Source organism: Microcaecilia unicolor, chromosome 6 (assembly GCF_901765095.1).
Source record: "Microcaecilia unicolor chromosome 6, aMicUni1.1, whole genome shotgun sequence".
Taxonomy (NCBI): Eukaryota; Metazoa; Chordata; class Amphibia; order Gymnophiona; family Siphonopidae; genus Microcaecilia; species Microcaecilia unicolor.
This window is the reverse complement of record NC_044036.1, coordinates 48,081,021-48,104,843: the sequence shown is the minus strand read 5'-3', so window position 1 is coordinate 48,104,843 and position 23,823 is coordinate 48,081,021. Positions and strand designations below refer to the sequence as shown.

Genomic DNA, 23,823 nt, shown 5'->3' with positions numbered 1-23,823 from the left:
TCTTTGACTGCATTTCATGAGGATTCTCTCTCTCTCTGTCCCCAAGATGTACAGAGTAATCATTTGAGACTGACACCTCTGTGGTTAATGCCATTCTGGTGGATTTTTGTTCTCTTTTAAAACAGTGTCTGGCATCTAACTTTTATCTGTTGACATGATGATGGTCCTAGGTTAGAACCTACTCATTCGCCACAGTTCTCTTAAGGTCATGATCCTAATGTTTTCTCATTATAGTGATGTTGCAATGTTTACAAAATTTATAATGAGCAAAATGTATAGAAAATTTCTGCCACCAGCAAGCACTTCACAGCCAGCTGGGTAACCGTTTTGAGCTCTTTTTTTTACAGAACCAATGGATGTCTGTTGTACCAGTCTTCTATGCTTGCTGTGAGCCGCTTTTTCCCATAATCCACTGTCCTGGGCTGCAACTAACAATTTCTCATTCTTAGGGTTCAGATCTCCTCCTTAACCATTCATGTGATCGGGCATGATCCACGTACAGTTCCTGGAGTAACACTTTATATTTCCCATTGTATTTTTACATTTGCTAGTTGTTTTTCCTTGTTTGCTGGTCTGGTTTCGTAAAAGAGCTTTTTCTTCTGCTTTGCAAATTTGGTTGATTCCTTTGCTATACATCAGGTATATTTTTGCTCCTGCTTGTTAGAAAGCCTGTCCAAGTTTAATGATGGAACTAAATACTGAATGCTTGCTTTCATACATCAATACTTTTGTTTTTGGATCTGTAGATGCCATTAAATAACCTGAGGCCTATGGTGGTAGTTCTATATGTATAATCTATTTCCCTGAGGCCCATTTCTTCATTCAGCTCTAGGAATGCACAGTCTCAGCATACATTGATTCTTACAGACTATGACATAAGCATGGAGAAGTTTTCTTGCTGCATAATATCAAAAATTTTAAGGTATTTTAAGAAGCCAGTCTACAATTCCAAAGCTGCATGAAAGAACAGGAATTACAAGCTGGTTGATAGTTTGTGTTTTCCTCTTTGATGATAAGAGTACTTTTCAGTATCAGTTTAATCTCCTGTAATACTGTTTCCTGGCCTTCTCTCTGTGCTTTATGCTGGATTGTTGCGCCTTCCTTGGCTCCTAGATATTTATATACAGCTTCCTGTTTATATTCCTTGATGGCACAATCACTTTTTCTCAGTTTTCTTAGAGGAAGGTTGCCTTAGCACTTTTGTCCAGTTCTTTGTAACTAGTGATATCATTTGGTTCAACCAGAGTCTGTATAGTTGACATTATGCCTCCAGACTGTTTATGTTTATTTAAAATTTTATATACCGCCATTTCCACATACTGGTTCTTAGCAGTGTACAATATTCTAAAATTTTTTAACATGAAAAATACTCCATAAATTACAGAAAATACCTAAAGCATACATACTATATATATATATATATATATATATATATATATATATATATATATACACACACACACACACACACAGTGTAATCCACTTAAGTGCAAGGTCTGGGACCAAAGAACTGCATGCAGTTAACCGGAGTGTGCACTTAACTGTTGTTACCCAAAGAAGCTGACATCTGATAAACATATGTACAGTACTGTTTATTATTATACATACAGTATACAGTCTCCCTTAACTGACAGGCTTACATGAAGTAATCAGTTATAGTCCTCTGTACACTATTGGGTCTGTGAGTTTCATAGACTACGTCTGCCAGACAGTAAAAACTGTCATAGCAGTGACATCCAGTGGCCTCCAGATAGGCCCGCACGGTGGGAGACTCTCCAGCGCTCTTGCAAAAGTGACAGGAGGAGGTTGTAATTTCGTCAGCATGTGTCTCGCTGCTCATTTCATCCTCTGCTTCATCATCAGCCGTTGTTGCCTGCGTGTAGGCGCATATCTCGACATCAGTGCTGTCGTCAGCTGTTTTTGAATCGTAATCAACAGCTATGTAGCGATGAAACTCCTCTTCAGTAACACCGGCTGGGATGTCAATAACCTGTTCATCTGACGTGTTTGCAACTGCTGCACATCCTTAACAAAGCTTGCCCGCTTGTAGCAGTTCACAATGGTTGCCTGTGTAACATGATTCCAGGCTTCTTTCTGCATACGTAGGGAATCCAACAGTGATAGATTACGAGCCAGTTCAACAGCACATTTATCCTTGCCAGTCTGGTCATCCATAACGCTCATCAGACTACGTAGCACAAGAGCCCGATAATGTTGTTTGAAATTGGCTATTATGCCCTGATCCATAGGTTGGATCAGAGAGGTAGTGATTGGTGGTAGGAAGACCACCTTGACGTTAGATAGCCTGACTTCATCCCTGTGTGCAGCACAATTATCACAAAGCAACAAAATCTGACACTTTTATGCCCGCATTCTAGAGTCTAACTTCTTTAGCCACTGCTTCCAAATTTCCCCAGTCATCCATGAATTTGCGTTAACCTCGTATGACACAGGAAGTCGCTTAACTTTCTTGAAGCAACGGGGCTGTTTGCTCTTTCCAATGACGAGTGGTTCCATCTTCTCACTCCCATCCATATTGCAGCAAAGGAGGATCGTCAGTCGGTCCTTCGACATTTTACCTCCAGTAGTTTCGGCATGTTTGAATGCAAGTGGTCCATCAGGAATTGCTCACCAGTAGAGACCATTTTCGTCAGCATTGAAAATGTCACGAGGTGCAAACTCGTTCAAGATGGTAGGAAGAACTGAAACAACCCAATTTTCAGCACCAAAGTCATCAGTGTCTTGTTTCTCACCATGCTGTTTCATGAATTTTATGCTGTTCCTCTCCTTCCATCTTTCCTACCATCCAACAGTGGCTTTGAATTCAGTTAGTCCAAGACTTTCAGCTAGCTGGTTAGCTTTCTCTATAAGCAGTGGACCACTGACAGGAAACTGTCTGCTCCTGACTCGAGAAAACCACCGAAGAAGAGCATCTTCTACCTCCTCAGCTTTTCCTGCCCATTTCCGTTGTGGATTTGTATTGTTTTGCCAGTCTTCCAGAAGCTGATCTTTCTGCTTCAAGGCACGTGAAATTTGACTGGGATTGACACCATATTCTTTAGCAATAGATGCTTGACTTTGTTTTCTAATAAGAACTTCTATTCGTTCAGCCAGTGTTAAAGTCTTACAGTACTGCCGTGACAATGACAACAACCCCAGTGTACATTCTAACAACATTCTTCCGCTTATTCTGCCTGTGGCAGTTAAAGAGGCGGTAAATTTGAAATCTTGTTGGTTGTCATGCACCAATTGGCTTCCATATTCCATGCATGCACTTATGCGGAGTCTTACCTGCAGAGGAGCAGTCTTGAACCATGCATATAAGCTAATCTTGCACTTATCAGTGGTGCACTAAACTGAAGTCTGTCCCCATAGAAATTGATGGTGCCAAAAACGGGACCGAAGTATGGCATGCGCTTATCCGACATGCACATAAATGGAGTGCACTGTATACCAAAACAACTATACAGTCCTGATTATATAATCTTTAAAACTAAAGTTTTCAAAGATTTTACATTTCTTAAAATTTTCTTCTTCCCTCATATACTTAGGAGGGCTTATTCCATAAGGAAGGGCAAGCCAAAAGAAGGCTCTCGCGCGTAAATTGCCAATGTGCTTTAGATAAAGGAAGGACAACTATTTTATGATCCTGTCTGTAGTAATCTCAAAGCTTTGCTAGATGTATAAGGAATTGTCATCCTGTATCTCACTGGAAGCCAATAATACATTAAAACAAAAGAGTTATATGATCAAATTTGTTTGAGCTACCTAAGAGGCTCAAAGCTGAATTCTGCGACATGTGTAATCGTTTCAAATTATAACTTGAAATTCCCTCACAAAGACTATTCTATTTCCATAGTCCAACCTAGAGACTAAAAGTCCGTAAATAACTGAATGTAAAGCTTTTTCCTCCATTTGACAGTGTGATATGTACAGTGGTGGAAATAAGTATTTGATCCCTTGCTGATTTTGTAAGTTTGCCCACTGACAAAGACATGAGCAGCCCATAATTGAAGGGTAGGTTATTGGTAACAGTGAGAGATAGCACATCACAAATTAAATCCGGAAAATCACATTGTGGAAAGTATATGAATTTATTTGCATTCTGCAGAGGGAAATAAGTATTTAATCCCTCTGGCAAACAAGACCTAATACTTGGTGGCAAAACCCTTGTTGGCAAGCACAGCGGTCAGACGTCTTCTGTAGTTGATGATGAGGTTTGCACACATGTCAGGAGGAATTTTGGTCCACTCCTCTTTGCAGATCATCTCTAAATCATTAAGAGTTCTGGGCTGTCGCTTGGCAACTCGCAGCTTCAGCTCCCTCCATAAGTTTTCAATGGGATTAAGGTCTGGTGACTGGCTAGGCCACTCCATGACCCTAATGTGCTTCTTCCTGAGCCACTCCTTTGTTGCCTTGGCTGTATGTTTTGGGTCATTGTCGTGCTGGAAGACCCAGCCACGACCCATTTTTAAGGCCCTGGCGGAGGGAAGGAGGTTGTCACTCAGAATTGTACGGTACATGGCCCCATCCATTCTCCCATTGATGCGGTGAAGTAGTCCTGTGCCCTTAGCAGAGAAACACCCCCAAAACATAACATTTCCACCTCCATGCTTGACAGTGGGGACGGTGTTCTTTGGGTCATAGGCAGCATTTCTCTTCCTCCAAACACGGCGAGTTGAGTTCATGCCAAAGAGCTCAATTTTTGTCTCATCTGACCACAGCACCTTCTCCCAATCACTCTCGGCATCATCCAGGTGTTCACTGGCAAACTTCAGACGGGCCGTCACATGTGCCTTCCGGAGCAGGGGGACCTTGCGGGCACTGCAGGATTGCAATCCGTTATGTCGTAATGTGTTACCAATGGTTTTCGTGGTGACAGTGGTCCCAGCTGCCTTGAGATCATTGACAAGTTCCCCCCTTGTAGTTGTAGGCTGATTTCTAACCTTCCTCATGATCAAGGATACCCCACGAGGTGAGATTTTGCGTGGAGCCCCAGATCTTTGTTGATTGACAGTCATTTTGTACTTCTTCCATTTTCTTACTATGGCACCAACAGTTGTCTCCTTCTCGCCCAGCGTCTTACTGATGGTTTTGTAGCCCATTCCAGCCTTGTGCAGGTGTATGATCTTGTCCCTGACATCCTTAGACAGCTCCTTGCTCTTGGCCATTTTGTAGAGGTTAGAGTCTGACTGATTCACTGAGTCTGTGGACAGGTGTCTTTCATACAGGTGACCATTGCCGACAGCTGTCTGTCATGCAGGTAACGAGTTGATTTGGAGCATCTACCTGGTCTGTAGGGGCCAGATCTCTTACTGGTTGGTGGGGGATCAAATACTTATTTCCCTCTGCAGAATGCAAATAAATTCATATACTTTCCACAATGTGATTTTCCGGATTTAATTTGTGATGTGCTATCTCTCACTGTTACCAATAACCTACCCTTCAATTATGGGCTGCTCATGTCTTTGTCAGTGGGCAAACTTACAAAATCAGCAAGGGATCAAATACTTATTTCCACCACTGTATTTGGTCATTGTTAATAGGTCAAGAAGGGACTGAAAGTGATGTAGTTTTAGACCTTTCAATCTCTTTTTCATGAAAGATAAGATGATCATATATGCATTGTCAGAATTCTGTAACAAGACTGGAATAATCCCTGATGCTCAAAATTCCTGGGGTCCATGGAAGAGACATTGACAGAGCTGGAGAGAAAGTAGCAGGAGGGCAGACTTGGACTATGTTTATTCCCACAGTAGGAGACTGCTGTTCCTAAGCTTGCTGTACTGCCATCATTTTTTGGCAGATTGGCATCTGGGGTTTTTCCAGCCTATTATAAGTATCTGCATAAATCTGGTAGAACTTTGGGAATAATAGAGGAAAGGAAGTGCAAGATCATTACAATTGTCTTCCTAATAAAACAGTTAAGCACTTATCACATAACCACTTATTGTGTATCTAATGTCTGTGGTTTCATGAATGTGAAGCAAAGGCTACTTCATCCCAATATTCCTTTCTTACTGATTTGCAGAGCTAGTGTGTATTAAATGTAACTTAATAGTTGATATCCCAAAATCAGTAAATCACTGAGCAGTGTACAAAAACCAGTATCAATTGGTTTAAGCTTCAGTTTTATTAAAAGCAGCCTTAAGTAAAAGTGGAAACTGAATCTGATTTTCCTTGTCATCTATACCAGACCAATGGGTTATGTTCATGTACCAGCAGAAGGAGACAGAGAAAATAGTTCCAAGTAATTCTCCCCCCTTAAGGGTATTGTGCAGCCTGCAATGTTCAGTATTTTCTCTGGTGGACGGATTGTGTAGCCTCTCTTGGTCACTGGCAGTTAGCTCCTGTTCCAGCTTGTTTCTGGATGACAGTGGCGCCAGGGATGTGCTAGTAGCCCAGGTTTGGGTATTTCATGATAACTGTATGGTCCTGGGTCCCCCATCTGCCAGCTAGGGTGATATCCAGTACTTCTTGTTCCCTCCCCTACCTCACCTGTCAGCCTTTGTGGCAAGGTGCTGGTTGACGGAAGCATGGAGTAAGTTTACCTGCCCTGTGGGGCTCTTTCCTTCAGTTTGAAAGCAAGTATGACTTGGTTTCTTCTGGCTGTAAGATATAATTCTTTTTTTGTTCAGCTTGCTGAGAGGATGCTTATTGGAATTTTTTTCCTATAAATCAGACTATATAAACACTTTAAAAAAATTGCACTTGGTTTCTATTTTCTTAATACCCCTTTCTCTTTTCGTGGCTTCTGTGAGTTTCTGCGTTTTCACATTCATCATGGCAGCATTTCCTCTGTGTATTTTGGTGGGTTCTTTGAGTGATATGTTCTGCCTGTGGGTCTTTCTTGTCTTCACCGACTGGAGCGGTTTTCTTTCCCCTCGTGGTGCTTCCTTTTTTCTGTTTTTTTGGTGCTTTTCTTTGGTCAGCGATTTTCACATCAGAGCCCCATGGATCTCGTTCCCGCCTTACCCGCCGGCACGTGCCCTTGCCACTCTAGTTGGAGCAATTTTGTGGTTTGGTTGTGTCATTCATGGTGGTGAGCTTCCGGTTCTGAGGTTTATTCTATGGTATAGCTCCATGCCACTTCTGCCCCTGCTGGGGTCATTGCCTTTGGGCTTGGTTCCGGTTGTTCCATCTTCCATTCTTCAGTTCCCTGCGGAACTCTGGTTTGTGCGAGTCCGGCTCATTGACTTAGCTTGCTTTCCTGTCCCATTCCTGGGAACCTGGATCAGCGTCAAGCGGCCTGGAGTCTGCTGTTGGCCTTTTTTACTATTTGTGGATGGCTGCAGTGGTCTGTGGTGCATGGGCCTTCTGCCTGTCTGCTGGTACAGCTTATGCTTTTCCTCTTTTCAGTTAGCTTATAGAGGGGTATGGGGCCACGCCTCAGTCTTTTGGGGGCATCTGTTTGGGCACAGTTCCTCTCGTGTGCTTTTGGGCCTTGGTTCAGGTTCTGGCGGCTCAGCATGGCTCCCAGCCAGCATGCAGTCTGGATCTTGTTGGGGTCGCTACCTTTGCTGAGTCTTTGAGGCTGATTCGTTCTCCTGATGATGTGCTGCTCCTTCTCTGTGTTATTTTGACTTTGTGGGTGATATTGTGCACAGCATCTTCTCTGCAGGGTGAATGCCGTTTCCTTTCCTCACGGACTGTAGTTCGTTGCTTTGGTGGCAGCAACTCTTCTGTCAGTTTGGTAGATTCCTTGTTTCTTTTTTCTAGCAGCACCATCTCTGTAGGGTAACAGCACCTCCTTTTTATTGGGAATGCAGCTCAGCTTGGACGAGTCTCTGTCTTATTCTCCGTTGGAGCCTTTCTCTGGCCTGCAGCTTTGTTTCTGTGGATAGGTGCTCCTCTACCCCTGCGGGGTTTGCACTCCTCTATCTCTGTTGTTGGTGCACATATCTACCCCTTGTGGGAAGCTCAGCTACTTTTCTCTGTGTGGGTTCCGACTCTGGCTGGTCTTGGGGCACGACCCTTTCTTTTTAGAGGGCATGCAATTTCATTTCTGCTTCTTTCCCACTGCTACTCCTTTGGGAATGGGACATGGGGCAGGCTGATTGCATTTCCATCTCGACTCGATAGAGCAACTTCTTCCTTACTCTCCACTGCAGCACGGTGTTTGGCGGGGCTGCGCGCCTCCATCTTACAGCCGCAACTTTATCTTGGTAGTTGTATTGTGGCCATTCCTGCTTATGGCTGGCTATCTTGCATAGGCTTGTTCATGGAGGCAGGCTCCTTCTCTAGAAGAAGCAAAGTGCTCCATTTCTGGGAGTGGGGCATAGCTGCAGCTCCGGGCTTGGAGCAGGGCATTGTTCAAATGCTGGCTATGATTCCTTGCTGTAGTGTGGGGTGTGGAGCATTGTTCCTTCTCTGGAGGTGGAGAGTTTCTCTTTTGGTGGCTGTCTAATCTCCCCTCAATGGCTGGATGTCTCCCATTGCTCTGTCCCTGGATGTTGAGTATTGCAAGCTGTTGGGCAGTATTCCCTCTTTGGAAGGGTAGCTTCACTACAGCATGGGAGGTGAAACAGCATTTCCTGATTGATCGTGGCTCCTTCTTTTGGCTTCTTCTTTGGGTGTAGAATGCAGTGCCCTGTGTGATATGAGGTGTGCTGCCCCCTTTGCCTGTTGAGCACAGCTTCCTCTTTGGCTGTGGAGTGTGGCCTCTTCTAACCATTGCGAGCACAGCACTGTAATTCGTGGTAGTGCCCAGTGTCAGCATTGGCTATGGTGTGCCACTCCTTTCCTGCATGTGCAGTGTAGCTACATTTCTGGAGACAGCTGCTCCTTTCCTACTTGTGCAGTGTAGCTACATTTCTGGAGATTGGGTATTGCTTCGTTGGTCTTTCTGCAAGTGAAGCCTGGCTCTTTTGCTGATTGTTGAGCATGGCTCAGTCTCAGGCCATTGGGTGTAGCTCCATCCCTGACGATTGGGCGTAGCTGCATTTCTGGCGGCAGAGACTTACCACATCTGACTGTATATTGCTTTGCTGGCTGTTTGGCTTTGCACCATATCTGGCCGGTGGGCATCATTTCGGCTTGCCCGATGTCTTTTTTGGCATCTCAGTACATAAGTGTTACCATACTGGGATAGACCGAAGGTCCATCAGGCCCAGTATCCTGTTTCCTAAAGTGGCCAATCCAGGTCACAAGTTCCTGGCAAGATCCTAAAACGGTACAATACATTTTATGCTTCTTATCCCATCCCCTTTTATCATTTTAATCTCTACTCTGTACCTTTTCTAATTCCACTATACCTTTTTTGAGATGTGGTGACCAGAATTGCACATGGTATTCAAGGTGCGGTCCCACCATGGATAGATACAAAGGCATTATAACATCCTCGTTTTTATTTTCCATTCCTTTCCTGTTAATACCTAACATTCTGTTTGCTTTCCTTCCTTCCGCAGCACACTGAATAGAGGGTTTCAAAGTATCGTTCAACGATGACTCCTAGATCTTTCCCTGATCGGTGACTCCTAATGCGGAACTTTGCATCATGTAGCTACAGTTCGGGTTTCTCTTTCCGACGTACATCACTTTGCACTTGCTCACATTAAACATCATCTGCTATTTGAATGCCCAGTCTCCCAGACTCGTAAGGTTGTCTTGCAATTGTTCATAATCCTCTTGCGATTTAACAACTTTGAATAGCTTTGTGTCGCCAGCAAATTTAATTATTTCGCTGGTTATTCCCATATCTAGATTATTTATAAATGTTAAAAAGCAACGGTCCCAACACAGACCCCTGTGGAACCCCACTATCTACCCTTCTGTATTGAGAATACTAACCATTTAACCCTACTCTGTTTTCTATCCTTTAACCAGTTTTTAATCCACAGTAGAACACTACCTCCTATCCCATGACCTTCCAATTTCCTTTGGAGTCTTTCATGAGGTACTTTGTCAAATGCCTTTTGAAAATCTAGATACATAGTATCAACCGACTCACCTGGAGGTTGTGCGTTTCTCCCTCTGGTCATGGCTCTAATGTTAGCTGTGGAGCGAGGCTGTATTTTGGGCTGTAAAGTGTGGCTCCAATTTTGGTGGTATAGTGTGGCGCTGTCTCCAGAGTGGCTACGCTGGTCTTGCGTTGCTTGCTTTTGAGTATGGAGCGTTCCTCGTTTCCTGGACTGCTTCCTCTCTGGCTGTGAGGACCCATCTCTGGCTTTCAGGTGTACTTCCAGCTTTTCTCTGACCCCTTCTCATTTTCAGCCATGGCATCGGCTCAGCTCAGTGCAGCATGCTACTGTCCAAATTCACATTTCCATAGTGTCCCACAGATCAATCCAGAGATGAGTGGGTTATGTTCCTCTACCAGCAGGAGGAGATAGAGAGAACCTCAGAGGTTTACTATATGTGGACCGCAGCTCTCTGGATTGAGACTTGCTCCTAGCCTGTTCCCACAGGATTAGTTGAGCTTGGGGTTCCTGACTCTTCTTGGCCAGTGTGGGGTACACCCAGTGGTGTCAGGTCCTTCCCCTAGCCCCCCCCCCCCCCCCCCCCCCGCTTCCTATCCCTTTTGGCTTTGTTCCTATACTCCTGCCTCTTAAAAAAAAAAAGAACGGAGCTGTGGTTCTGCTGGCATCGTGTCAAGCTCTTTTTCAACTGCTCTGACAGGAGTTCACTGGTTACGGGTAAGTTACCGCGATTCGCATGTCACGGCAGCTGCTCGTTGATTTGCACCAGTACGGGTTCTGGTCACTGCAGCCGGGTTCTGCTGCATGTGATATTTGGTTTGGGCGCTATCCGGTACCATGCGGAGTCCGTGAGGTCTTTGGGTTTGGTCAAGGGGCCTCCATTACAGTTTTGGCGGGCTCAAGAGCTGCTGTCTTGCAGCCGCCATTTTGAAGACGATTGCTTTAGCTGACAAAAAAAAAAACAGTTCAGCCGCGCTCCAGACCTCAGCTAGGAGGAGCTTGCGGGAGGATCAGACCTTGGTGTAGGACAGTGGCCCCGTTCTTCCATGTTCTCTGGGGGCGCACCACCATGTGGTTAGGACCTTCAGTCAATTCATGCCAAACTAAAACAGGCTTATTTGGTGGTGGTTTTCCTGGGCTCGACCTCTCAGTTTGTCTCCAACCCTTCCAGGGGCAAGTTTCTTTGCCTCTTTTTGCTTCTGGTGCAAGCGGCTCCCACTGTTTTAAGGGCTCTGAGTGGGTGACTTGCCAACAGGTTGATTCTCCCTTTCCTCCCCACTTGGTTCTCCCGGGATTTGTTTTGGTTTGGGTTTTTTCTCCCAGGATTTGGTTTGGGTTTTTCTGTTCTTTGGTTAAGACTTGCCTTCTCTAGGGCAGAAACACAGACACCCGGGGCCACAATAAAGCATGGTCACGGACAGTTGCGTTTTATTCCTTTTATTTATTAGGGCAAGTCTCGATTATTAACTCAGTATTTGCAGCACTGGTTTGCCCAGTTTGTTGAAGTTGCACTGGGCACTTGGAGCACAAAGCCTCGTGTTGTTCTCCCATCAGTTTTTGGGGGAAATTGGGCTTCAGTACTCAGTACTGGTGTCTTTGCCTCATGAGTTCCACCTGAGATTGCCTTGGAGTCAGGGCTGGTGTCAAACTCATGGGTGATGCCGCAGTGTGTTCCCCTTTCCCATGTGTCTTGGTATTGGGGTTGCACCATGCTCTACTACTGCGGCCTTTTTTCGGGTGCCTAGTAGCAGTACCCTATTTCCCTGCCTCCTGTATGGGGTCTTGGCAGTTCTTTCCTGTTTAAGGACAGTTTTTTGGGGTAACCTGTGTGGTCCCAGTAGCTTCTGAGCTGCCAGGAACTGCTTCCATCTGGTTCTGGTCTGACAGCACAATTTGTGCCATAGTGCACTTGCATCCTTAGTAGTGATTGTTGTCTGCTTCTTGATCCACTGGACGGTTAAGCACTGTCTGAATGGGGTGCTTGTAGAGACATTGGTGTTTTTCCATTAGTATGCCTTCTGAGAGCATCCTCCAGAGTAGTTTTGTCACCTTGTGCTATTCGTGGTGACAGTCTTTGTTGCTGCCTGAGAGTGACATTGTAGCACGTTAAATGGTAGCATTTCTACAGCTGGGATTACCTGCTTTATGTTTCTCCACCGATTGATGGCAGCCTTGGTTTTGGTAGCATTCACTTTGTATCTGTTTCAATTCCCGGAGGGTACATGGTGGCAAAGCCCTGCCCCATTTTTGACGTAGAGGCTGATTTCATCTTCAGACGTGAACCTGACACCTTCTTGGCCTTTGGGCCTTGCTCCGTCTTTGGGTATCCAGCCTTGCTCTCTCTATGGGCGTTAGGCTAGCCTCTGTCTCTGAGCATCGAGCCTTCCTCTGTCTTTGGACGCTGAGCCTTACCCCAACTCTGGACGTCGAGTTTTTTCGTATGTCTCTAGTCATCGAGCTTTGCTTAGGTTCTGAGCATCAAACCTGTTCCAACTCTGGACATCGAGCCTTGCTCCATCTCCCAGCATCGAGCCTGGCTCCGTTGTTAACCATCAAGCTTTGTTCCAGCTAGGACGGTTGAGACGCACTCTCTCTGGGTGTGGAACCTTGCTCTGACTGGGACCATTGAGATTTGCTCTGTCTCTGGACATTGTGCCGGCTGTTGCTGTCTGACCTTACTCTGTATCTGGATGTTGAGCCTTGCGTCATTCTCTGGATGTTGAGCCTTGCTCCGTCTCTGGGCGGGTGAGCCTTGCGTCATTCTCTGGATGTCGAGCTTCACTCCGTCTCTGGGCAGCGTGCCGTGCCTTGCTCCGCCTCTGGGTGGCGGGCCGTGCCTTGCTCCGTCTCTGAACAGCGAGCCTTGCCTTGCTCCATCTCTGGACGGCGAGCCTTTGTTGACCATGGCTGACTGTTTGCCTTTCTCATGCTTGTTTAGATTCCTTAATTTAAAAAAAAAAAGAAAAGAAAAAGGGAAAACAGAACAAAGCATCAATCTGCAGTTTACCACTTCGGATATTTCTCTCCCATGGTGGAGGAGGAGCCTACTTGGACTTTTCAGAGGCAGGAGAGGACTCCCATGTTGGATTTATTCTTCTTCCATTCCTTAGTATCAACAGTACTGAGGTTATGGTATATTCACATTTCCACATATAGTAAACCTCTGAGGTTATCTCTATCTTTGCCTGCTGGTAAAGGGACATAACTCACTCATCTCTGGATTGATCTGTTGTGACTAATAGAAAATTATCAGTTGAGGACTAATTTTACCAAGTTATACTTCAGACTCTTCTGGGTAGGCTAGAAGCCTGTACTACATCACCTCATCCCATCAGCTATTCAGACACCTGCACATAGACTTTCAGAACACCCACAGTCCCGCCTGTTCCTTGGCCACACCCCATTTTTAGCAGGATGCATTAGAATTTATTTGCACCACTTTACAGAATTTGCCTAATAAGTTGTAAATTCTAATTAATGCCAGTTAGTATCAATTAAGTGGCAATTATCAGTGCTGATTGGCTTGTTAAGTAATTAAATTGCGTGTGCACATCCAGAATACGACCGGATTTGTGTGTGAATTTCGGTCATGCTATACAGAATCCGGAGGTTGGTGTGTATTTAGGACTGCCTTCCTCTTTCAGTTCCTTCTTAAAAAGATTTTGGCTTGCACAAAAGATCATCTTTGTAACAACCTTTTTTTCCTGAAGCCCTGATATGTTCACAGTTCTTCTCGTGTATTGGGGAGGCAGGGGTATAAGGGAGGATAAGCAACAATAACTAGCTCTCTGAAGTTAATCAGATAATTCAGCTTCTAAGTCCTCTGTTTTAGCTTTGGCAGGTTTTTGTGTACCACTTTCACCATGAAGGTTCAAGTTAATATGCTGTCTGAGGCCCCATCATAAACTGCCCCTCCTCATCTTCGTTTTGCTTCCTTTTACCCAAGGATAATTTATCTGATTCTCTCTGGCTTTTGATAAGGAGGAAGTGCAAGCATGATGTCTTGGTGTTGTATTTCAGAGTTTTGGTACGCTGCATCACCAAGGCAAAGGAAAGCTGATATTCACCAACTGACTTTAGCTGGAAGTATTTGGTGGTTAAGAAAAGCAGTGTGTTCAGTAGGACAATAAGTGAATATGCACCAAGCTGTTTACATTCCCAGAGATGTTCCTCTTCAATCCTTGAGAACATGATACCATTAGTACTGTTGGCTGCCAACTTTTAAGTAGTATTGTGAGCTCCATCATAAACCGGGAACAGGGTTCTGTGAAGATATTATCTATTCTACCATTCTCAAACAGGAACTGTGTCTTGATTTCCAAGACACAGATACAGGATATTGTCAGGATAGTATTTATCTCCGTTCGGTCTCCACACTGTCTCCCCCTCCCCCATTGAGCTCCCCCGGCAAGGAAGAAGTGAACTGTGGCACAGCAGGTCACTTCCTCCTGTGCTGGCTTGGACCCAATGCACAGCACCGTGGTTCACATAAACAGACGAGTCTAAGCCGGCACAGGAGGAGGAAGTGATCTATTCCTTAGCACAGGTAGCAGATGAATCCAGTAACTGGTGGGTTGTTTCTGTCTGCCAACAGGTGGAGATAAGAGATAACTAAACTGTAGTGAGTGATACTGGATGACCAGCCCCTCCATCAGCTAGTATATCTATCTCCAGCAAGTAGTGGACGGATTTTCACCAGCTCCTGGATTCTTCAGTTTTGTTGGGGCTACTCCTGGGCTACTCTAGCTAGTTTGAGTTAGGGGGGGGTGACTGGCTTTGGGGCAATCTTTGGAGGCACACCTGGTTTTCTGGGTCTCTGCTTTACCCCATGTCTCCTTGCCTTCCAGTGCCTTAGCTGACTGTTCTCTTCCTCACCACTTAAAAAAAAAATAGGGAGAGAGAACAGTTTTTTTTTTTTTCTGCGGAACTGGAGCGAAAAAAAAAGAGGAACAGGACGCATCGTGCTGTTTACTGAGCCTTCCTTTAGCGGGGTTCTGTCTTGGAGCCTGTGGTGCCTATTTGGCAGCGGATCGGTGCTGGGAGGCACCCCGTCTGTCCAGAACGCCTGTTCCTACGATGTGACTTTCTTTTTTCTTCCCTGTCCCGCGGAGCGTGCACCACGAAGATGGCAGCGGAGGTGGTAAAAAGATGCTCCCGCTATGGGAAAAGGAAATCCTCGGCGGGACTTTGCATTGCACGCTGTTCGGAGGCCTTAGCTCCCAGGGAACGCGTTGCTTCGACTGAGGCTTTTGTTTCCTGCGCTTAATAGCACCTGTGCCATTTTCTCTCCAGCCTCAGATGTGGCTCTCACCAAACAGCTGATGGCAGTTTCGGAGCCCTTGTATGGGGGGGGGGGGCTCCTCTTCTCTTGCGGCTGCTTCAGGAACCCCTCTGGGGCTGGAGGTGTTGGGGATGCTTTTTCTCCGGAATTTATTCTTCTGAATTCAGACCTATATGTTGAAAAGATCTGCCTCTCTTGGCTCCAGGGCCCTTCTTTGCCCTCAGGGGGTCCTGTTTTGGATTTGGGGTCCAGTTCCCCTGTTTCTCCTGAGGATCCGGCTCATAAGAGGAAGTGAGTCTCCTCTCTCAGAAGTGACTTTATTGGACGGTTCGCCTTCGCTTGCAACCCCTTCTGGGGATTCCTTCCATTCTCGAGTGAATTAAGTTGGAGGAAGACAAGTTGTGGCAGCAGGAGCCTCATGATCCTACTACCATCCGCATGTTTCATAGGGACGAGCTGCCATCCCTCATCTCTAGCGCCCTAGTAGCTTTAAGCATTGTGGACCCTGAAGTGCAAGCTGCTGCTTCGGTCATTCTGAAGATGGCCAGCACGAGGAAACCCTCTAAGGCGTTTCCCGTCCATGAGGCCATCCAGGAGCTTATCTCAGCTCAGTGGTCAGACCCTGAGGGGACCCTCCAGGTGGGACATCTTCGGTGATCTCTGACCAGAAGGACACAAATTTGTCCTCCCTACGGTAAATGCCTTGGTGATGGCGGACACCAAAAGACTACACTCCCCTTAAGCAGGATCGGCGCCTGGAGGCTTCCCTCATGCTTACTTTTGAGGTTTCCACGTTGGCTCTCCAGGCCTTGATTTGTAGCTTTTATTCGGCCAGGGTGTGCCTCAGTTGGCTTCAGCAGGCTCTGGAACAGGGCTCTGACACAGGTCCAGTGTTTGGGTCTGTTGTACCCCACATGGAATAAGGCCTTGCTTACCTAGCTGACACACTTTATGATATGACCTGGTCAGGACTTCGGTCAAATAGGTGGAGCTGACGGTGTCTTCTCCACGGTTATTGTGGCTTCACCATTGGGCAGCAGATTTGGCCTCCAAGCAAAGACTCGGTTGCCTTTTCAGGGCAAGCTTCTTTTTGGAGAAGATAGTTAAAGATTTGGGGGACTCCAAGGGTCAACGTCTCCCGGAGGACAAGTCCAGAGCTACTCAGCGTACTAGACCTGTTCGATCTAACCTAAAAGAGGCTTGCTGTTATCACCCAGGTCGTCCTACTGCTACTTCCCAGCGCCCCCATTTTCAGCAGTGTTCTTCCTTTTGAAGGGACAAACGATCCGCAAACAACTCTTATGTATCCAGGAGTAGCAAGCTGCTTTTCCCAATGATGGGGCGCCGGTCCACTATCCGGTTATCCAGATAGGGGGTCGTCTGACTCTCTTCTACGAAGAGTGGGCCAATATCACCTCAGACCAATAGGTTCTGGGTATTATCAGAAATGGCTACAAGTTACATACCGTGTTTCCCTGAAAATAAGACACTGTCTTATATTATTTTTTGCTCCCCAAGACTCGCTAGGTCTTATTTTCAGGTGAGGTCTTATATTTTGGGGAAACATCGGTCGCCCCCCACCCAAGGACGCCGGCCCCCCCTCCACCCGCCCTCCGTCGCTCCAGAAACTAACCTCCTTACGTTACGTTACGTCAGGCGAGGGCGGGACACAGAAGGAAAGAGAGGTCTGCCCTGCTACTGCTGCTGCTTGTGCTTGCTGTGAACTTGCGAAAGTGAAAGGAGGTTAGTTTCTGGAGCGACGGAGGGCGGGTGGAGGGGGGGCCGGCATCCTCGGGTGGGGGGGCGACAACCTCGGGTGGGGGGTGCATGGGTGCGGCCTTGTCCGGCTCTCGGTGGCCCTGCTAGGTCTTATTTTTGGGGAGGCCTTATATTGGCTAATTGCAGTAAAACCTCTACTAGGTCTTACTTTTGGCAGATGTCCTATTTTCGGGGAAACACGGTAGTACATAAGTATTGCCATACTGGGAAAGACCAAAGGTCCATCAAGCCCAGCATCCTGTTTCCAACAGTGGCCAATCCAGGTCACAAATACCTGGCAAGAGCTCAAAAAAGTACAAAGCATTTTATACTGCTTATTCCAGAAATAGTGGATTTTCCCAAAGTCCATTTAATAATGGTCTATGGACTTGGAAGCCGTCCAAACCTTTTTTGAACTCCACTAAGCTAACCGCCTTTACCACATTCTCTGGCAATGAATTCCAGAGTTGAATTACACGTTGAGTGAAGAAAAATTTCTCAGATTCGTTTTAAATGTACCACATTGTAGCTTCATTGCATGCCCCCTAGTCCTAGTATTTTTGGAAAGCGTAAACAGATGCTTCACATCTACCCGTTCAACTCCACTCATTATTTTATAGACCTCTATCATATCTCCCCTCAGCCGCCTTTTCTCCAAGCTGAAGAGCCCTAGCCACTTTAGCCTTTCCTCATAGGGAAGTCGTCCTATCCCCTTTATCATTTTCGTCGCCCTTCTCTGCACCTTTTCTAATTCCACTATATCTTTTTTGAGATGCGGCGACCAGAATTGAACACAATATTCAAGGTGTGGTCGCACCATGGAGCGATACAAAGGCATTATAACAGCCTCATTTTTGTTTTCCATTTCTTTCCTAATAATACCAAACATTCTATTTGCTTTCTTAGCCGCAGCACCACACTGAGCAGAAGGTTTCAACGTATCATCAACGACGACACCTAGATCCCTTTCTTGGTCCCTGACTCCTAACGTGGAACCTTGCATGATGTAGCTATAATTTGGGTTCCTCTTTCCCACATGCATCACTTTGCACTTGCTCACATTAAACGTCATCTGCCATTTAGACGCCCAGTCTCCCAGTCTCGTAAGGTCCGCTTGTAATTTTTCACAATCCTCCTGCGATTTAACGACTCTGAGTAACTTTGTGTCATCAGCAAATTTAATTACCTCACTAGTTACTCCCATCTCTAGGTCATTTATAAATATGTTAAAAAGCAGTGGTCCCAGCACAGACCCCTGGAAAACCCCACTAACTACCCTTCTCCATTGAGAATACTGATCATTTAACCCTACTCTCTGTTTTTTTATCTTTTAACCAGTTTTTAATCCACAATAGAACACTACCTCCTATCCCATGATTCTCCAATTTCCTCTGGAGTCTTTCATGACTCCATGTCAAGCGCCTTCTGAAAATCTAAATACACTATATCAACCGGCTCACTTTCATCCACATGTTTTTTCACCCCTTCAAAGAAATGTAGTAGATTGGTGAGGCAAGAGTTCCCTTCACTAAATCCATGTTGACTTTGTCTCATTAATCCATGCTTTTGAATATGCTCTGTAATTTTGTTCTTAATAATAGTCTCTACCATTTTGGCCGGCACTGACATCAGATTCACCGGTCTATAATTTTCCGGATCTTCTCTAGAACCTTTTTAAAAATCGGCATTACATTGGCCACCCTCCAATCTTCCGGTACCACGCTCGATTTTAAGGATAAATTACATATTCCATATCATCAAGCTGATCAATCCATAGACTGGTGGGTTGTGTCCATCTACCAGCAGGTGGAGATAGAGAGCAAACTTTTGCCTCCCTATATGTGGTCATGTGCTGCCGGAAACTCCTCAGTATGTTCTCTATCTCAGCAGGTGGTGGTCACACACAGCAGCAGCTCTGGCTAGGCCTCCAAGCCTAATCCTTAGGTTTTGTTGAGGCCTGGGGTTGAGGGCTCTTTTGAGCAAGTGCAAACCTGGTGGTGCCAGGTCCCTCCTTTTCTCCCCCCTCCCGCTGGCTCCGTTTAAAAAAAAAAAAAAAAAAAAAAAATTTTTAAACGTCTTTAAAGGCGTTTAATTCGACGTTTCTTTAAACGTTCATTGCAGCTACTCACTGGGACACCAGTTCGTTACAGCTCGGAGCGGCAAGCAGGTAATTTTACCTTTTTATAGCGGGCAGGGGGTTCCCCGATTCTTCTCCTCGTGGCAATGGCGTCGGAGGGCGAGGGCGCAAAGGGTCGCTCCCCGGATCGCTGGAGCGCTTCTAGAGGGGATGCGGGGGTTTTACAACCTGATTCGCCCTTGATGGGTGATAGTTTAGTGACCGATGAATGTCCCGGTCGTTCCTCCGGCGTGGCGGTTTTTTCCCGCCATAAACGCCCATCCCCCGCTCCTCGCCTCCGCCATCTTGGCCGGCCACGCGGCTCGGACGGCTTCTTCGGGGCCGCCCTTGAGGTTGGAGACATTAATGCCATGAACGCCCTTAATTTGGGCGACGGCACAAAAGCGGCTAAAGTTAAGCGCCGTTCTTCCCGCGCGGCTCCTTCACGGAGTTTCGCGCCGGACGCCATTTTGGATGCGCAGCATGTCTCTCCCCCGCTATTGCGAGCGCCGGTTGAGAGTGCGTCTAGGGCTGTTGCCCAGGCTGCGGAAGTGCACAGTCTGGGGGGTTTCTCCCCCGAGTTTGTTTTGCTGCTGCATCAGGCTTTCCTCATGCAAAACGCTGCCCCTGCTCCCTCTTCGGATAAAGAGGTTGAGGTTCCCAGAGGTAAACGCCCTCGGGTTGATTTCCAGGCCTTGGAGGACTTTTGTCTCCTCCGATGTAGATGAGGGCAGCGTGTCTGAGGTCTCCCAACGATCCTTTGCGGATTCCTTGGAGGAGATAGATCCCCGCTCGGATGGAGCGGATGACCCCTCTGCAGCGCGGCTTTTTAGCCCAGAGGATTTGCCCAACCTGTTGTTACAGGCCATGGACACTTTGAAGATTTCCTCTCCGGAGGACGTCTCTCCCTCAGCCCCTGTTGGCTCTGCCATTATGCTGGGGACGAAGCGCCCGCCTAGAACCTTCCACGTGCATGATGCCATGCACACCTTAATTGCGGCTCAATGGGATGTCCCGGAAACGAGCCTTAAAGTGGCTAGGGCTATGTCCCGCCTCTATCCTTTGGCTGTGAGTGAACGTGAGGCCTATCTGTGGCCTACCGTGGATTCTTTAATCACTGCGGTGACTAAGAAAACGGCGTTGCCGGTGGAAGGTGGCACGGCTCTAAAGGACGCCCAAGACAGAAGATTGGAGGCGGCCTTAAGGTCGTCCTTTGAGGCAGCTGCTTTAAGTTTGCAGGCCTCAGTTTGCGGCTCCTATGTGGCCAGGGCGTGCCGGACTATGGTGCAGCGGGCTTCCCCCTCGGATCTTTCCTTGAGGGCTGATTGGCCGGCCCTGGAATCGGGCTTAGCCTATTTGGCAGACTTGCTGTATGATGTCTGGAGAGCCTCAGTTAAAGGCCTGGCTCAGACAGTCTCTGCGCGGCGGTGGCTTTGGCTGAAACATTGGTCTGCTGACCACGCCTCTAAATCCCACCTGGCTAGATTGCCTTTTAAAGGCAAGCTGCTCTTTGGGGTCGAGCTGGACAAAATCGTGACCGATCTCGGCACGTCTAAGGGCAAGAAATTACCAGAGGTCAGGGCTCGGGTTAGTACTCGTCCCGATACCTCCAGAGGACGGTTGCAGGAAGCCCATCGGTACCGCCCGGGCAAGTCGGGTTCCTCTGCCCCCTCTTCCTTCAAGAGGAATTTCTCCCCCAAGCAGCATTCCTTTCGCAGAGACCGCCGTCCCGGAGATGCTCCCTCCGGTCCTCCCCCAGGGTCTCGTACCCAATGACGGGGCCTTGGTCCACGCCCCAGTGCAGATTGGAGGACGGCTGTCCTCGTTTCTGGGCGAGTGGACCACTATAACTTCAGACGCGTGAGTGCTGGAAGTCATCAGAGACGGCTACAAGCTAGAGTTCTGCCAACCCTTAAGAGACGGGTTTGTACTCTCTCCCTGCAAGTCTCCGGTCAAGCTGTGGTAGTGCAGCAGACCTTGGACAACCTGATCCGCCTGGGTGCGGTCGTTCCGGTGCCAAAAAATCAGATTGGCAAGGGACGTTACTCCATTTACTTTGTGGTTCCAAAGAAAGGAGGTTCTGTCCGGCCTATCCTCGACCTCAAAGGGGTCAATCGGGCCTGGAAAGTGAGGCACTTTCGCATGGAGACTCTCCGCTCTGTTATAGCGGCAGTGAAGGCAGGAGAGTTCTTGGCTTCCTTGGACATCAAGGAAGCGTACCTGCATATTCCCATCTGGCCTCCTCTCCAACGCTTTCTGCGTTTTACAGTCCTGAGACGACACTTCCAGTTCAGAGCCCTCCCTTTCGGGTTGGCTACTGCTCCGCGGACCTTTTCCAAAGTAATGGGGGTCATAGCGGCCTTCCTGCTAAAGGAAGGAGTACAAGTCCATCCTTATCTGGACGACTGGTTGATCCGAGCCCCCTCTTATGCAGAGTGCGGCAAAGCTATGGACCGGGTAGTTGCTCTTTTGAGCTCCCTGGGATGGATCATCAACTGGAAGAAGAGCCAGCTGCGCCCGACTCAGTCCCTGGTGTATCTGGGAGTTCGATTCGACACCCAAGTGGGCAGAGTGTTCCTGCCAGACAATCGGATTGTCAAGCTTCAGGCTCAGGTGGACTAGTTCCTAGTAGCCTCTCCTATTCGGGCTTGGGACTACGTGCAGCTGTTGGGCTCTATGACGGCCACGATGGAAGTAGTGCCCTGGGCCAGGGCTCATATGAGACCACTACAGCTATCTCTGCTGCTGCGCTGGACTCCGATGTCGGAGGATTATGCTGTGCGCCTTCCCGTGGACCCAGCAGTGCGCAAGGCGCTGAGCTGGTGGACGCAGACAGACAAGTTGTCTGCAGGATTGCCTCTGGTGACCCCGGAGTGGATTGTCGTCACGACAGACGCCTCTTTGATGGGCTGGGGAGCCCACTGCTTGGGAAGGACAGCGCAGGGGCTCTAGTCTCCTGCAGAGGCAAGTGGTCTATCAACCTCCTGGAACTCAGAGCCATTCGGTTGGTGTTATTGGAGTTCATCCCGGTACTGGTGTTGAAGCCTGTACGGGTCCTGTCGGACAATGCCACGGCTGTGGCCTATATCAACCGCCAGGGAGGTACCAAGAGCGCCCCTCTAGCCAGGAGGCGATGAGTCTTTGCCAGTGGGCGGAAGCGAACCTGGAGCAGCTTTCAGCGGCCCACATTGCCGGAGTCATGAATGTCAAGGCGGACTTTCTCAGTCGCCATACCTTGGAGCCCGGAGAGTGGCAACTATCTGCTCAGGCGTTCTTGGACATCACGAAGCGCTGGGGCCAGCCGAGCCTAGATCTGATGGCGTCATCGGCCAATGGCCAAGTGCCGCGCTTTTTCAGCAGAGGACGGGACCCTCGATCCCTGGGAGTAGATGCTCTTCTCCAACAGTGGCCGACACAAGAGCTCCTCTATGTGTTCCCGCCCTGGCCCATGTTGGGCAGGGTGCTAGACCGGGTGGCAAAGCATCCCGGCAGGGTAATCCTGGTGGGTCCGGATTGGCCCAGACGTCCCTGGTATGCGGACTTGTTCAGGCTCTCAGTCGACGATCCTCTGCGGCTGTCAGTGGAGCAGGGCCTGTTACATCAGGGTCCCGTGGTGATGGAGTATCCCTCTCCCTTTGGTCTTACGGCCTGGCTATTGAGCGGCAGCGTCTGAGGAAGAAGGGCTTCTCAGACAAGGTCATCGCCACTATGCTGAGAGCGAGGAAGCGCTCTACTTCTACTGCTTACGCCACGGTTTGGCGTATCTTTGCAGCATGGTGTGAAGCAGGCTCACTTTCTCCCTTCACTGCTCCAATTTCTTCAGTGTTGGCGTTCCTGCAAGAAGGTCTGGAGAAAGGCCTGTCGCTCAGTTCCCTTAAAGTCCAGGTAGCGGCTCTGGCTTGCTTCAGGGGCCGCCTGAAGGGTGCTTCCCTGGCTTCGCAGCCAGATGTGGTGCGCTTTCTCAAGGGAGTTAATCACCTGCGCCCTCCTCTGCACTCAGTGGTGCCTGCGTGGAATCTCAACCTGGTGCTAAGAGCATTGCAGAAGCCGCCTTTGGAACCCTTGTCGAGGGCATCTCTGAAAGACCTGACGTTGAAAGCAGTCTTTTTGGTGGCTATCACTTCAGCCAGAAGAGTTTCCGAGCTCCAGGCGCTCTCATGTCGAGAGCCTTTTCTGCAGTTCACTGAGGCAGGAGTGACTATTCGCACAGTGCCTGCCTTCCTGCCCAAGATTGGTTCTCGCTTCCATGTGAATCAGCAGCTCTGTCTCCCTTCCTTTCGTAGGGAGGACTACCCAGAGGAGTACTCCGCTCTTGAATATCTGGATGTGACACGAGTCATCATCAGATACTTGGAAGTGACCAATGATTTCCGGAAATCGGATCATCTGTTTGTCCTGTTTGCAGGTCCTCGTAAGGGTCTGCAGGCTGCTAAGCCTACAGTGGCAAGATGGGTCAAGGAAGCCATTGCAGCGGCTTATGTGGCCACGGGGAAGGTGCCGCCTATCCAGCTGAAGGCTCACTCCACGAGAGCTCAGGCGGCCTCGATGGCAGAGGCCGGATCCGTCTCCTTGGAAGAGATATGCAAGGCGGCAACGTGGGCTTCGGCTCATACATTCTCCAAGCATTACCGTTTGACTGTGGCTGCACGGGCGGAGGCCCGGTTTGGAGCTTCAGTGTTGAGGTCAGGGATTTCTATGTCCCGCCCTGGGTGAGTACTGCTTCGGTACATCCCACCAGTCTATGGATTGAT

The 23,823-nt window shown here is 47.9% G+C and overlaps 1 protein-coding gene across 3 annotated transcripts in view; it reads left to right on the top strand.

The window, feature by feature from the left end:
* Positions 1-23,823, top strand: part of ZRANB2 (zinc finger RANBP2-type containing 2) — a 120,075-nt gene that overhangs the window by 1,035 nt on the left and 95,217 nt on the right. The gene's annotated exons all lie outside the window — the stretch shown is intronic.